We start from the raw sequence: 14555 nt of genomic DNA, 5'->3' as shown, positions 1-14555 counted from the left end.
TATTTAGCACCGCCCCGAACAGATGAGCCTTGTGGGTGGCTGTACCTACAGACTGACAAATGCGAAGCATGGCTGCTGTGTCTGTGGTAGGATTGTGTATTATCGGTCGCAATGCAAGTTTACAATCCTCATTGGCATTTTCAAAGGCCAATTGTTTGATAATTATTTGTTTGGCTTCAGGATTTTCAATTTGGCGACTCACTGCTGTAAGCAGCCTGTCCATAAAGGAAGAATATGATTCTCTTGCCTCTTGCCTGATTGAACCCCACCTTGACTGAATACTGGTGGGTTCTGGGATTTTTCTCATTGCTTGTTTAGCAGCAAGAGCGGTGTCCCTCAATAAGATTTGCAGCAGTGTGGCTCGCACTGAAGCCTGAACAAAGGGACCACGCCCCATCATGGCGTCTAGGACGTCTGCGAGGGTAATATTTGGATTATTCCCTCTGATTTGTTGTAACAAAGCCGGAGCATATGCACGGCAGGCAGTTTCCCATTCGTGGGCAAACAATACGCCCGCTGATGGAGGTAACACTGTATGGGCCAAAAGCTTGATGTCATCTGGAACCAAGAGCTGGGCTAATGTGGCTTCCAAAAGCGCCTGCGTATATGGGGCTTGGAGTCCATTTGTCCTTACTGACAATTGCAGCTCTTTCAAGATTTTAAAGTCAAAAGATTGGTGTTGGGCTTGAGTTCCTGCTGGAGCGCCAGCAGGGGGCACAATAACGGGAAATGCCACAGTATCCTGAATTAAGGAACAGGCAAGGACTGCACGTTGAAAAGGGGTCGCTGGTTCTGTCGATGAGAGAGTAGGATCATTGCCAGCCAGACCATGGTATTTTTGCAAGATTGGATCCTCTGGTGAGGAACTATAGTCCGGAGGCTTGGGGTCTGGTGGTGCTGGCAAGGCGAGTCCCGGAACAGACGGCATCACAGCAGGCTGGACTAAAGAAGCCGGAGGTGATGTTGGCAATACAGCCATGGAGATATTTTTGGGTGATAAAGAGCCCATGGCGGAACGAACCTTGCACCATGCATTTAGAACGCGAACACCAATGCTGGGGTGTCCGTGGAAATGTGCTCCAATTTTGTCCCAATGTTTTAATTCCCAAGTTCCATCTTGAGGATACCAGGGGTAATGCTCATTGATGGCCAGAATAAGCTGTATCAAATCACCCTCAGGAACTTCCAATTTGTTGGAGGAGAGGAGAAATTGTAAGTCTTTTAAAAATTTCTGTTGGGGAATAGACAAAGAGCTGCCCATTTTTCTAAAATCAAGATAAAAGGGATCGACTCACCGGGGATCCGAAGATGATTAGCGCTTGAAACCCTTGCCGGAAGTGGTGAGTCGATGATGCCGTTGTGTGAATCGAAGAACCTCACACGGTTTTCTTTTAAAAGCCTCAGATGTATTCTTTTAGTCAGCCTCACACGGGGCACCACTTGACGGAAGTCCAGCCGTCATTAAATGGTGCACAGCATAGAAAAAAGACACAGAGAGCCAGCAATATTTCCAGGATGGAATGAGCCGCTCCTTCGACCACTCTCCTCCGATTTTATTCTCCTTTGTTCCCCTCTGCCCGCATGGCCGTTTGCCAATGTCTCACGTTACCTCATCCGGTCATGGCTTTTACTACACCCCTCACCATATAAGGTAATCACTGCCCAGAGGAAACACAACTCCATATAAGGTCAATACATTCTATACATTGTAAGGCAGAGAGTGCTGGTCAGCCGAGGTCAGGGGGCACCCTGCAGTATTACAAGCCTCTGCCATGGCTTTATGACTCCCACATACTTGTGAGTGCTGAACCAATGTATTGCCTTGGTAATGGACACAATGAGAGCCAATAAACTGAAGAACAATCTAGACTGAAGCAATGTTAGTGAGTGGTTCCCTAGAATGAATGGCTAGGAGGTGACCTGCTCCCGATGGGGTTACACTCCCTCTGAAGGAGTAGGTACATAGCTTGGCGTTTCTTCTGGAACCATCACTGTCTCTTGAGGCTCAGATCACATCAATGGTGTAGAGTGCCTTCCGCTGACCTTGGCTGGTGGCTCAGCAGCACTTCTATCTGAACAGGGATAGCCTAATGTCTGTTGCCTATGCTCTAGCAACCTCTAGGTTTTAATACTGCATTTTTAAATAGTTCTAACCTGAGCTCAGGGACGCGGGTGGCGCTGTGGGTAAAACCTCAGCGCCTAGGTATTCGTAGATGCGGAGAAAGCTTTTGACAATATTTCTTGGAGTTTTATGAAGAAAAATCTTCAGGGGATGGGGGTTGGTCAAGGTTTTGAAAATGGTATAGGTGCAATTTATTCAGAACAAAAGGCATGTCAGTGCCTGCTGAACTTCTATCCTCCAGCCACCACTCCCTTTTTCTCCCAGCCACTACCTTCCCTTTCTTCCAAAACCTCTTCTTTTTGAGCTTCCTAGTACTCAGTCTACCTGCCTTGTCCAAACAGATCAACCTGTCCTTTGAAATGAGGTTTCCTCAGCCAAACCTGAAGTCACAGACAACTTCCCTCAGCAGACAGAATGTATATGAACATTCTGTGGCATAGCATCTGCTCAGCCAAAAGGTACCAGGGGCATCATTATCACCTCAATAAAGCACACTGCAATCATGTTGGATGAAGCTAGTAAATTATTATTCCAAATAATTCTCTCCCCCCCCCAAAAAAAATAATAATCAATCCCTGGTGTTTTGTCACAACTGCTGCTTTGGAATTTGATGATGATGCCTTTGGCTGCCAACTGAGAACTACTATCCTCAAAACAAGCAGTTTTTTTCGTCAGCTGGAACTACTGGGCATTCTATAATTATAACACCACTTAGCAATTATATAGTATTTTCTGAGTGTTGAAAGTAGAGGTGGATGGATCAAGCTATTTCCAGTTCATGTCACTTTTGTATGTGTTCATCCACAAATCCTCTCTGTCCCATTTTCACATTAATCTGAGAGCTTTCCTTTGGCCAGCATGAAAAATTACATTTAAATGTGTATTTTGAGCATATTCTCTCACAAAATACACATTTCAAGTGGAACACAGGCAAGACTGAATAGGTCACTATTCCCCACCAACTTGATGATAAGCAGTTTTCATCAGGATCTCCTGTCCTCAGTTCAATTACTTATATTTTAATCTGTTTTATGTCATCAACATATTGGTAGACATGGAAAATGCTCTCTGAAATGCAGAAACTACTACCAATATTTTGTTTCTCAAAACTACTATTACCCTAATGTTGAATATTATTTTCACAGTGTTTCCACATTTTCTGTTACTTTCTTGTCTTCCCCAACAAAGAACTAAATGCAAAGTTATCAATATATCAATTGTATCAAAAGCCAATGTCAACAAAAGCAGTACATGCAGAAGAGAATTAGTCAAATTAACTAAAACTATTTGTAAATGCATATTTCTATCAAGTAAGAGGTATATTTAAAATGTAGGTTTTATTTATAATGCTTTTGAGTTATACAGTTTCATAATTTTCTTTCACTGTTTGAAATATCATAGTTGAAATTTCTTAATTTGCTCACTTGCTAGCCTTAAGTCACTTCTTGTTAGGCAAAGATAACAAAATCTGTTACAGGATTTTATATTGCAATTGGAAGCATTTTATAAAGCAAATTCAAAGTTTTAACCATATTCTTATTTCAGTTAAGGTATAAAAAAGTTGGTTTTCATGTTAAATTTTGTATCAGTTTCTAAACAAGGGCTGGAGAACCTTTATCAGCCTTGGGGCCACATTTTCTCATGGATAACCTTTCGGGAGCCATATGTGGGTGGGTAGGTCCAAAGACAAAAGTGAAGGAGGCCAGAACCAAAAGTGGTGAGAGCAACAAATGGTGATTCTTATCTTTGAACATGACTACATTCCAGTCATGCAAAAGTCAGCGGTTCCTACACCCACACACCTCCAGCTTCCATCCAGACAAGAAAGAGACATCACCATTTCAAGGATGCTTGACAGTCAGGCAAAAATACTCAAGGAGAATGAAGAGCAGGGCCAGTGAGTACCATGGGCTGGAGAGAGGGGCATGGCCTAGGAGTCCCAAAGGCTGGACAGAAAGGATTGTGGGAGGCACATTTATCCACACATCCAGCCTGAAATTCCTTACCCCTGTTCCAAACTGTACAATTACTGACTTCAGACATTAGACTTTGGCTCCATGTTGAGTATATTTTTAAACACTGGAATGGTTTTCAGGATACCCTCAGGGTCCAAGCACAATAAATACTGTTGTGTTCAGTGACCTTTATATAAGCAAAGCATTCTTTTCAGCATGTAAATTAATTTTCTTCTCTTGGCTTGTAACAAGCCAAATGACTATTTTGACTCAGTGCCCAACTGTAGGAGAAAGTAAGATAGTGGCAGAGAGTAAAACTGAAACTTTTAAGATATCATAAGACAGCCAGTTTTGAGCAATTATATTCAGCACATTTAATGAAAACTGGTAATTATAGTGACTGGTGATTTCAGGAATTCCCCTCCGTAATTACGGTAAGCAGAAGACTAATGTTGTTGAATGAAATGTTTGTCTACAGAAATGAATAAACAAGCACATCTTATTCTGTCATCTCTCCAAAATATTTACTCTTCATGAAAAATCATTGCTAACCAGTAATGTGCAAAATTGAGTCATTCTTTGATTAGCCCAGATTTACAAGTTGCCAATGGCTTTATATGTCAGAAACAAGAGATATATATCTTAGATATGCTTCACATAATGAAGATAACTCACTGCTATATAAATTCAGAATGGATATTCACTGACATTAGATCTGAAATTGTTGGAAGAAGTATTGAAGCCATGGTTTATGAAATGAAATAAGTGACAGTATATTTTATGTGAAGACTTCAAGAATGACTTTGCTAAAGATACCAGTATTTGTCGTTCAAGCCTACCAATAATTATGATGTAAAAGGTCAGATGTCTACAGAACAAAGTATCATAATAGTAAAATGAAAACATTTTTCACCAATATAGCAATGCTGAAATTTAATGGTGATTGGATGCTTAAAGTTTTTGTGTTACAGTGGTACCTCGAGTTACAAACGCCTCAGGTTACAAATGCTTCAGGTTACAAACTCCGCTAACCTGGAAGAGTTACCTCAAGTTGAGAACTTTGCCCCAGGATGAGAACAGAAATTGTGTGCCGGTGGCGCAGCGGCAGCAAGAGGCCCCATTAGCAAAAGCACGCCTCTAGTTAAGATCAGTTTCAGGTTAAGAACGGACCTCCGGAATGAATTAAGTTCATAAGTAGAGGTACCACTGTACATAAGAACTTGTTAATGAACTCTGAAGCCAGTTTCAGCAGCAACAGACAACTATTAAGTTCATCAGTTTGATGTGAATATTTCATTATTATCAGAATATATTTACTAGTTTTATCCCCATAAACACTTTTTCTGGAAGACATATCTATCTTGATTTGGGTTAAATGAGGGTGGCAGCAGGAAGAACAGCCAAGCCACACTTGAGATACAAGCTATTTCACAATTCTTTCTTGACAAATCACCATAAAAATGCTGTAATTAGCCAATCAGCAATTCGCAGTTTTATAGTGCTGAGCCCAACAGGCAACCCAGCGAGGTGGCAACAAAATTGCATTATCTTAGTTATTATGCAACTCTTCTAAGGCCTTGCTTCAGACACACAACATTTTGAAAGGGCAATTGTTTTCTTTAAAAAAGAAAAATCAAGTACCCCTTTCATTTCACAGAGTGTAAATGCTGAGTAGCACAACCTCTCTACTGAATTAATGGATGTGTGTATTAAGAAACAGACACAATGCACTGCACGCCTCACTGTTATTATCAATAACTTAAGAAGCAGTGAGAAGGGCAATTATAAAACTCTACTTAAAAGAGGATTTTAAAGGTTCACATGCCAAATGCAAAACATTGTGCCTGCTTTTCTGACTTTTCAATGCTTTTTTCCCCAGGAAATTGCTATCATGTGTTGCTTTACAGGAGAAGACGGAAATGAGGGGAAAGTTAAAAGCATTTCAAGTTCATCACCAAGTTGTTGCTGAACAGTGACTACCACTAGCAGAAAGCACGAGCCAATGACTGACCAGTGTCTCTGTGTCAGATGAATCCACAAATCATCTTCTCTATAGATGCTGTGGCCGATATTGTCATGGCAGAAAGCTTTTTGGCAAGCAGTCTAATCAAGCAACTGAACGATACTATGTGAAGAAACACAGCTCTCCACAAACTGTGCTAATGTATAAAGGCCACTTATAGACACATTCACCAACTCAAACACACATGCATTCATATATAAATGGGTCCATACAGATATTTCCATATCCTTATAATAGAACCACTTGTCAGATCAAACGATATGTTAGAATGATTATTATTTCAGATAGGCTTATAAAAGCTGGCATTCATTCAAAAGCCAGAATGATTTAGCAAAACTTCATCCAAAAACGTGTGTATCTCTATACACCCTCAAGGCAATAAAAAGAAGTAAATGCTTCCAGTATGTTTCGTGCTTGTTCTAATATATAGCAGTAAAATATAGTCATATAGGTTTATGAAGCAACGAGGGCTTATATGATCCTGTTTAAATATATGTGCTACTGCATTGACAGAATGCCTAATCTACATGCTTCCCAAGGATTTTACACAAATACTATCGACCACACCACACTCCTGTACAAAGAACTCCTACAAGCAGCCAAGCCTGCAGCACGCCAACTCAGCATTTGTGAGTGTCAGGACAAATATCCCAATCACGACTGTGCTTCTGGTAACTTGCCATGTGCATGCATTATTCCTTTGCTGCCGTCCCTTCTTATCATACTGGTCTAATATACCTTGGAAGTCCAAAGAGAGGGCAGCACTTATCAGAGCCCTATAGCCTGCCTTGGATATGGCTGGTGCTAAATAGATGTCAGGAGTACAACTATCAGTGGCACTAAGCGGCCAGGAGAAGAAAGGCAGAAAGAGCCAGTGCATTATGACAGAGTTCTGCCCAAATAACTCATCCATGTTCCTTACAGCACCCCAATAACCCTGTTTGGATGAGTGCACGGTTATTCTAACGTCTTTTAATTTCTGAGGATTTCATCTACTGCATCTCCTTAGCCTGTTGACTGTCAGCGCGGTATAGTGGTTAGAGGGCACCCTGGTTAAAATTCCTGCGCTTCCTGGGTAGCTGTGGGCAAGCCAGTCTCTCAAAAAACCAGCCTATGGGAAAAGGCTCTGGAGGAAGGGAAATAGGGGCTAAGATCCTACAAAGTGCCTTCAGCTCCTGGGAAGGAGGGCAGAGTACAACCAAAGAAGCAGGGGCCAAGTTTCCTTTTGTTGCTACACCTGTGCCAGCCTGCGCCTCCTGCCAGGAGGGTGCAGAGACGACTCCCAAGGCGCCCCGGGCGTCTTCAGCGCCTCTTCCCCACGCCCAGCCGCCCGTGGCTGGCTCCGCTTCCCTCCGTGCCCCTCGGGCTCTCCAGAGGGGCACCGCGCGCTGCCACCTTCCCGGGCAGGTCTGGCGCTCCTACGCCTGCGCACTGAGGCCGAGCCCCCCCTCCTGCGCACCGCACCCCACCCCCTCCTCGACTTGCTCCACACAACTTCTTCCCACAAAGTGGAGACGAGAGCCGGGGTGGAGCCCCTGTTCGCGCGGACGCCGGAGCTCTCGCCTGCTGCCCCCTCTCTGCCACCGCTGACCTTGGGGCGCTTCCCCGGCGGCGCCGCGCGCTCACCAATGCGGGTCCCAAACAAGACCCGGCGGGGGGGGGGGCGGCACGTGCCGCGGCCTCCTTCCCCTCAACTTCTTTCGCCTAAGCGTCGCCTCGTCGAGCCTCCACGGCCAGCATCTCTCGCCGCCCGCGCCCCGCCTCGCCTCCACTTACCTCGCTCTTGTTCGCCCCTTTCTTCTCCTCCTCGCACTTTCCTGACAAGGGGACGGCGGGATGGGGAGGAGGAGGAGGAGGAGGGTCGAGGAGTTCGCTCCGCTTCGCAGGCAGCGCAGCCTAAGCCTCCCGGCTCCGGCTGGCGGCGGTGCTGTCGCGCCTCCAGCCGCTTGTTCGCTCGCGAAGCCGCGCTCTGCACCACACGCCGGGCAGCGGCTGAGGGGAAGGAGGGGCGGGGCGAGAGCCGGAGCCCGAGGGAGGGAGGGAGGGAGACGTGGTGCCTCGGACCTGCCGCCTTCCCCCTCAGCGAACGGGCGCGAAGCTAATTGCCTGCTGTTACAGGGAGAGCGGCGGCGGCTGGGGCTGCTTCCCTCGCGCTTGTTCCGGGCTGAAAGAATGAAGGCGTTTCAGGCGGTTACCGGCGGCGGCGAGTGCCACGAGCCGAGCGCCAAGAGAGCCCAGCCCAAAGCTGCGGGCTGATACTTTCCGAGCCCGCGGCCGCCGCTCTCGAGTCCCCAGAGGACGGAGAGCGAGTGAGTCTCCGCGAGGCTAAAAATAAAGAAGTTTGATTAAAGTTCCTTGGCGCTCTTCGGGGCAGCAGCAGCAGCCGCCGCAGCAGCTGCCCAACCCTAGGGTGGCACCCTCGCCACAGCGCCGCCGCGAAGGGAAGGAGAGGAGAGGCTAGTTTGGACCCTTACTCGAGGCGCCGAAGCCCAGGCTCTGAGGAAGAAAAGCAAAGGCACGTTTCTCCCTACGGAGATGAGATGCTGGGAGCCTGGGCCAATCCAGAGTTCCCAGCGCCATATACCTCTTCCCAGCGCGTGTGCGAGGAGATATACACGCCGCGTAACCTAAGCTGCTGCTGCTGCTGCCGCCGCCGCCGCCGCCTCCCTTCTTCTTTTCAAGTACTTCCACTCACCGATTGCAATGTCAAAATCCTGAAAGAGGTTTCGTTATCTTTGCCTGAGGAGAGCAGATCTGAAGGCTGCTTCACCTGTCACAAGATCCTTACTGAAAAGTCGGAATTGGCATGCAACCCATGCCTGCACTATCACATGTGTATAAGATGTTGCTGAACGGCCAGGCAACAACAAAAATCACCTAAGTGTGCTGCTGTCATATGCAATGATCTAAATGCAGCGTGCAGGCGAATTATTTGTGCAGAAATGCTTGTTCGGTGCATTTGACAGTTGTGCAGGAAATGCAATGGGGTACAAGGTATCTTAGGTTGTGCAGTGCAAAGAACAGAAAAAGGAACACTTTTTTGTTTGTTTGTTTTAGTTCAACCAAAGGTATGGCCAGCCCCATCCCATGGGCTTGGGATGGTAATACAGCAATTCCTGAATTCTCTGGCTCTGCCTCTCTCCTCTGAACCACCAAAAGTTTGGACTGAAATGTCTTACACTGCTTCTGGAAGATGCCCGGCTTTGTCAAGTTTCCAGGGTGTGAGAAAACTTAAAACTGAGTGCATATTTTGGAAGCAAAACCTGAAAATCCATTCAGATGTTATCTTTACTCAACAAATAAAAGAAAGTTCATCTGAGAACTGCCTTTTCTCCAAATTACACTCGTTTCAGTTAGAGCTGTTGATTTAGTAGCAGAGTTTCTTGATGATTAGCCCTCTTTAATGATTCATTAATTGAGTGATTCAATATTACTTTTCCCCATATTGAAAAACAAAAAGTCTCTCAGCCCCACTCACCTCACAGAGTGTTTGTTGTGGGGAAGGAAGGGGAAGGAGAATGTTAGCCGCTTTGAGACTCCTTCGGGTAGTGATAAAACAGGATATCAAACCCAAACTCTTCTTCTTCTTCTTCTTCTTCTTCTTCTTCTTCTTCTTCTTCTTCTTCTTTTCTTCTTCCCTGTCACCCTCTATCTGAATTTGCATCTGAACAGATGAAAAAGAATAGGATTGAGGTTGAATCCCAACAAGACAGAAGTACTGTTTCTGGGTGATAGGAGGCTGGCAGGTGTGGGGGACTCCCTGGTCCTGAATGGATGTGCTGCTGAAGGTTCAGGTGCACAGCCTAGGAGTCATTTTGGATTCACAGCTGTCCATGGAAGCACAGGTTAACTCTGTGTCCAGGGCAGCTGTCTACCAGCTCCATCTGGTACACTGGCTGAGATCCATATACTAAACAAAGGAATCAGTAGGCCTGAGAGAACAGCAAGGTTTGCAGAAGTGTGAAGTATCCTTAGAAAAAAGCCCCAGAGAGACCCTAACAAATCTTATTAAGATCTCAGTATGCTAAATGGCCACAGAACATTGGGGGGAGGCTGCGGTTAGTGGCTTGAATCCCGAAAAGAGGGTATTTCACACTCTAGTATTTTGTTGTAGGTGCCATTTGTCATTCAATAACAACCAACTCTTGATCTTAGATGAATCAGCCCAAGACACACATCAATGACTGCTCTAAACTGCATCCACTGTTTTCAGCAGTATTTATTAAAGCATTTGTTTACTAATTTTAACTGTGTGTAAAGGAAATTGAAAATTCCTGCCGCTTTCTTGTATGTCATTTATTTATTTTTAATGGCTAAGGCTGCAATAATAGGTTAACTAGAAAATAAGCCCCAGTTTGACTTATTTCCATAGAAACATGCATAGGAATTAGTTAGAAAGATAGACATCCCTGTGCTAACTAAATCTCCTTCATCAAGACCAAGCAACATGCCAAACTATGGCCTTACAGACCAACTTCATTGAGCATCCATAGACCATTCTGGATGCTACTCTCCTGTACTTGCAATTTGAAAATAACTTTCAGAGCACCTGAAGCTGCCTTTGCATGTCATATCTATTCAAACAAGCAGAAATCTTTCCTATTTTTTCCTTGTTTCTCTACCCTAGTGGTAGGAAAAGTGAAATCTGCCAAATGTTTATTTAAAATATGGGTGATCAAGTGCAATGGCTTCCAACCAGTTTGTAACATAATGGACCCCTTGCCTTTATTTTATTGTATTAAATTTCTACCCCACCTTTCAGTGCCCAAGGCAGCTTCCGGATTAAAAATGCAAAAACACATTAAAAAGTAATGAGATAAAAACAAATACACCACTTAAATCATTAAAAACAGCTGCAAGAGAGGAGCATAAAACAAATGGGTCCGTTTAAAAATACATACATTGCCACAGCAGGTAGCACATGTTAAAAGCATGGCAGTGGGGTTTTTTGAGGGTTTGTTTTTTTAAAGGTCTTTGCCACCCTACAACACTCCCAAATGATGAATCTGATTTTTCAAGGAGTGTAAATCCCCACCCAGCATAGGCCTTCACTTCAAGCCCAGTTCAGATCTTCTACTAGGTGGAAGTATTTCTGTCTTACAGGTATAACTCAGGTCCTTTGCTACAGAGCCATCAGTCCAATGGGATCTTTTGATTATAAACCACTTTCTTATTGATGAATACATATGTCTCTGTTCCAGTGACTTCCAGCTGCATATACCATAAAATGTGGTTTCTTGGATTGCTTTAAATTCCTGCTTCAGGGATTACCGTTTGAAAGCAAAGCAAATGTAATCCTTATAAGAAACAAGATGTCTCCATTCTGAAGAAAATCAATTCCTTTTTATAATTTGAAAAGCACAGTAACAGCATGAAAGATTGAGTAAAAGCACAGAAGTGGATGTACTTGTTATGAAGAGCATCTGATCCTAGAAAGTGAAACAACACAAGGCTTTTATTTGGCCATCTATTCACTCCATGTTTCTGTCTAGCCATTTGAACTTTGGGCCTTACCCAAATTCTTGGCCCAGTTTTGAAATTGTAAACCTTCTGAAAACCCTTTTCAATACTGCTGCTGAAGAACCCCTGGACACTCACATCCTCCCAACATATGAGTCGATACTGCTTCCCTGCTACCTCTCTTTCCTAGTACAGTGGTACCTCGGGTTACATACGCTTCAGGTTACACACTCCACTAACCCAGAAATAGTGCTTCAGGTTAAGAACTTTGCTTCAGGATGTGAACAGAAATCAGGCTCCAGTGGCGTGTTGGCAGCAGGAGGCCCCATTAGCTAAAGTGGTGTTTCAGGTTAAGAACAGACCTCTGGAATGAATTAAGTACTTAACTCGAGGTAACACTGTAAGGAGCAGCAACTCAACTGTCAACTGTTTGCCACTTATCAGCTGAGAGTATACCTACTCAACACCCCCCTGCAGCTTCTTTCAAGGAAGCATGTCCACCACCAATGAACCAGTGTTAGAAACACAGGTGTATAAGCTAATTGCCAAATGGGACCTTAAAGCTAGGTTACTGTCGTCACAATGGAATGTCTATACCACTTTATATTTTAATTGGGGGGACGGGACTCAAAGCAGTTCACAACACATTGAAACAGCAAATAAAACAATCCAGAATAAAAACAAATTCAAGCTTCAAGGAAAATATTTTAGATCCTTCTCTAAGAGACATTTTGTTCCCTATTTATTTATTTACTTACTTACTTACCTACTTAAATTATATGGCAGCCCCACAACAGAAGTATCTAGGCAGCCAGTGTGGTGTAGTGGTTAGAGTGTCAGTCTAGGTCCTGGGAGATCACGGTTCAAATCCCCATTCAGTCATGAAACTCACTGGGTGAGCTTGAGCCAATCACAGCCTCTTAATCTATCACGCAAGGTCATTGTAGGCATTAACTGAGGAGGGGGGTGAACCATGTATTCCTTGGAGAAAAAGGTGGAATTCAAATGAAATAAATAACCTATTCTGCTGGACCTGCACCAGTTGCAAAATGTGCCTGGCACCTTGGGAATTTCAAGCACTACAAATAACTCCAATATGCTTTCAAGGAAATTCAGGATCTACCAGACCATAATTTGAAAACCACAGTGTTTATCAAATAAGAGCTATTAACAAATAACTATACACATAACAGAACACCACAAACTTAACCTCTGGCATTAGAGATCACTCAAAACAAAGCAGTCTAACATTTCTTCAAAAAGCAGCAGTTCAGTGGAAAGCAAAGCACAATAAAAGTCGATTGTGTCACATGCTCAAGTTGTAACCTACCAGTCTGGGTCTTTTGCTCCTTAGAACAAAGCAAATCACTGTTAATCAGAGAACATATGCTTCAGCCTTGCCAACAGTACAATCCTATACCATGTCCACTCAAAAGTAAGTCCCATTAAGTTCAATGGGGCTTACTCCCAATCTATGGGATCTTGTTTCAGGAAAAGGCCAAAATATCTTTTCTGTTTAATTCAAGGAATCCTGAGCCTTCTTTACGTGTTCTTCATAAGCGTGTGAGAATATAGAGTCTCGGAGTGCAAGGCTGCATATAGCAGCCCATGGCCAGTGTTTCTGTTCCTGCTGGTTCCTTTGCATGTTGGGTAGGAATGTCTGAAGGGCGATTCTTTGTATGGTAGCCAAACATGCTTAGAATCACCCCTGATAATGCAGAGTTCCTGATCACTAGAAGGACCTAAGCACACTCACTTGAATCCAGGTAGAAGATACCTTCAGATTTTTTTGGGCAATGCAGAAAGTTCAGGGATGAAATGGATGGGACCAGAACGCTGGGATGGGGCTGGCACACCCCCCCACATCCCCATCATGCTTTAACACACTTCTGAAAGATGCCTAAAGAGGGCTGTAATGGATATAATGCAGCACTGAGATATAGAGATAAATCTACTTCTCGATAGCCATAGGATAGAGTGGGTAGGGAAGCAGACTTTCAAAGCAACCCAGAAATCTTGATGGAAACAGCTGGCTCCATTGAAGGCTCCTAAGGCTTCTCTTTATGCAATTCACAAGTCTGACTAAAATTAGTTCGCTCTACATATAAGGCGAGAACAAGAGGAATTGTGCGGCCCAGCTCCATTATAACTTTTTCTGCAATGGTATGCATAAAAAGGCATTTTACAAATTCTAGCATATTTTCTTTTTTAAAAACCCATTGCTGCAGCAAAGAGTTTAAAACTCTTACCATTTTGCTCACAGAGAATGTGAGGACTCCTGCCTAAATTTGCACATCAAGTGATTGATAAAAGTACTCAACCATCTCACATATTGCCCTGGCTCCATGTAGCAACACTTTGCATTGGTTTTTCAGCTCCAGTCCTGTTTCTCTGCAGGCTGGGGTGAGGACAGGGCCAGTAGGCACTTTCAGCTTCCTTTCCTAACCACCATCACCCCCTGCTTTCCTTATATATTTCATTTGCACACATTTCCATTCCTCTCTCTCTGCAGGTTTAGAGGAAAGAAGCTGATGCTTTACAAATGTCCAATACGAATTTGATGCATGATGGAATTAGTGCCATGGAATGCTGTTGAAAGAAATGAATGAGGCAGCAATGCCAATGTGGAAATAAACCCTATAATCATTCACAGATCCCAGGAAGTGACTGTAAAAGAATACAGCGGAACTGTATGGGAGGGAGGCAGCTATGGAAGCAGAGCAGAATGAATGATTGAAGTGCTCCTGATTCTCTCTTATCATTTCTCGCAATAACTCTTTCTGCTCAGACACTGGTCGCTCTGTTTTTCACAGCATTCATCCTACTATTCCATCCAGGTCCTTGCTGCTCTGCGCAAACCTGGAAATCTTCTTCCCCATAGCTTCATTCTTCCCATCCCCTCATCTCTTCCTCTTTGTTTTCCTCTTGTCCCTCCCAAAATCACCATCCCCTTTGCCAGGTGGTAAAGCGTGTTCTCCTTCATGGAGAGCACGTG

General features: G+C 44.1%; 1 protein-coding gene across 1 annotated transcript in view; it reads right to left on the bottom strand.

Annotated features, from left to right (window-relative positions):
- CHST15 (carbohydrate sulfotransferase 15) overlaps window positions 1-8437 on the bottom strand; it is a 71341-nt gene extending 62904 nt beyond the window's left edge. The window contains exon 1 of the mRNA XM_053388960.1: window positions 7877-8437. The gene's annotated coding sequence lies outside the window, so the exon portion shown is untranslated. The remainder of the gene's footprint in view (window positions 1-7876) is intronic.
- Between the last annotated feature and the right edge of the window lie 6118 nt (window positions 8438-14555).

This window comes from Podarcis raffonei, chromosome 5 (genome assembly GCF_027172205.1).
Source record: "Podarcis raffonei isolate rPodRaf1 chromosome 5, rPodRaf1.pri, whole genome shotgun sequence".
Classification (NCBI taxonomy): Eukaryota; Metazoa; Chordata; class Lepidosauria; order Squamata; family Lacertidae; genus Podarcis; species Podarcis raffonei.
The sequence above is the reverse complement of the archived record's forward strand: the minus strand, read 5'-3'. Positions and strand labels throughout refer to the sequence as shown.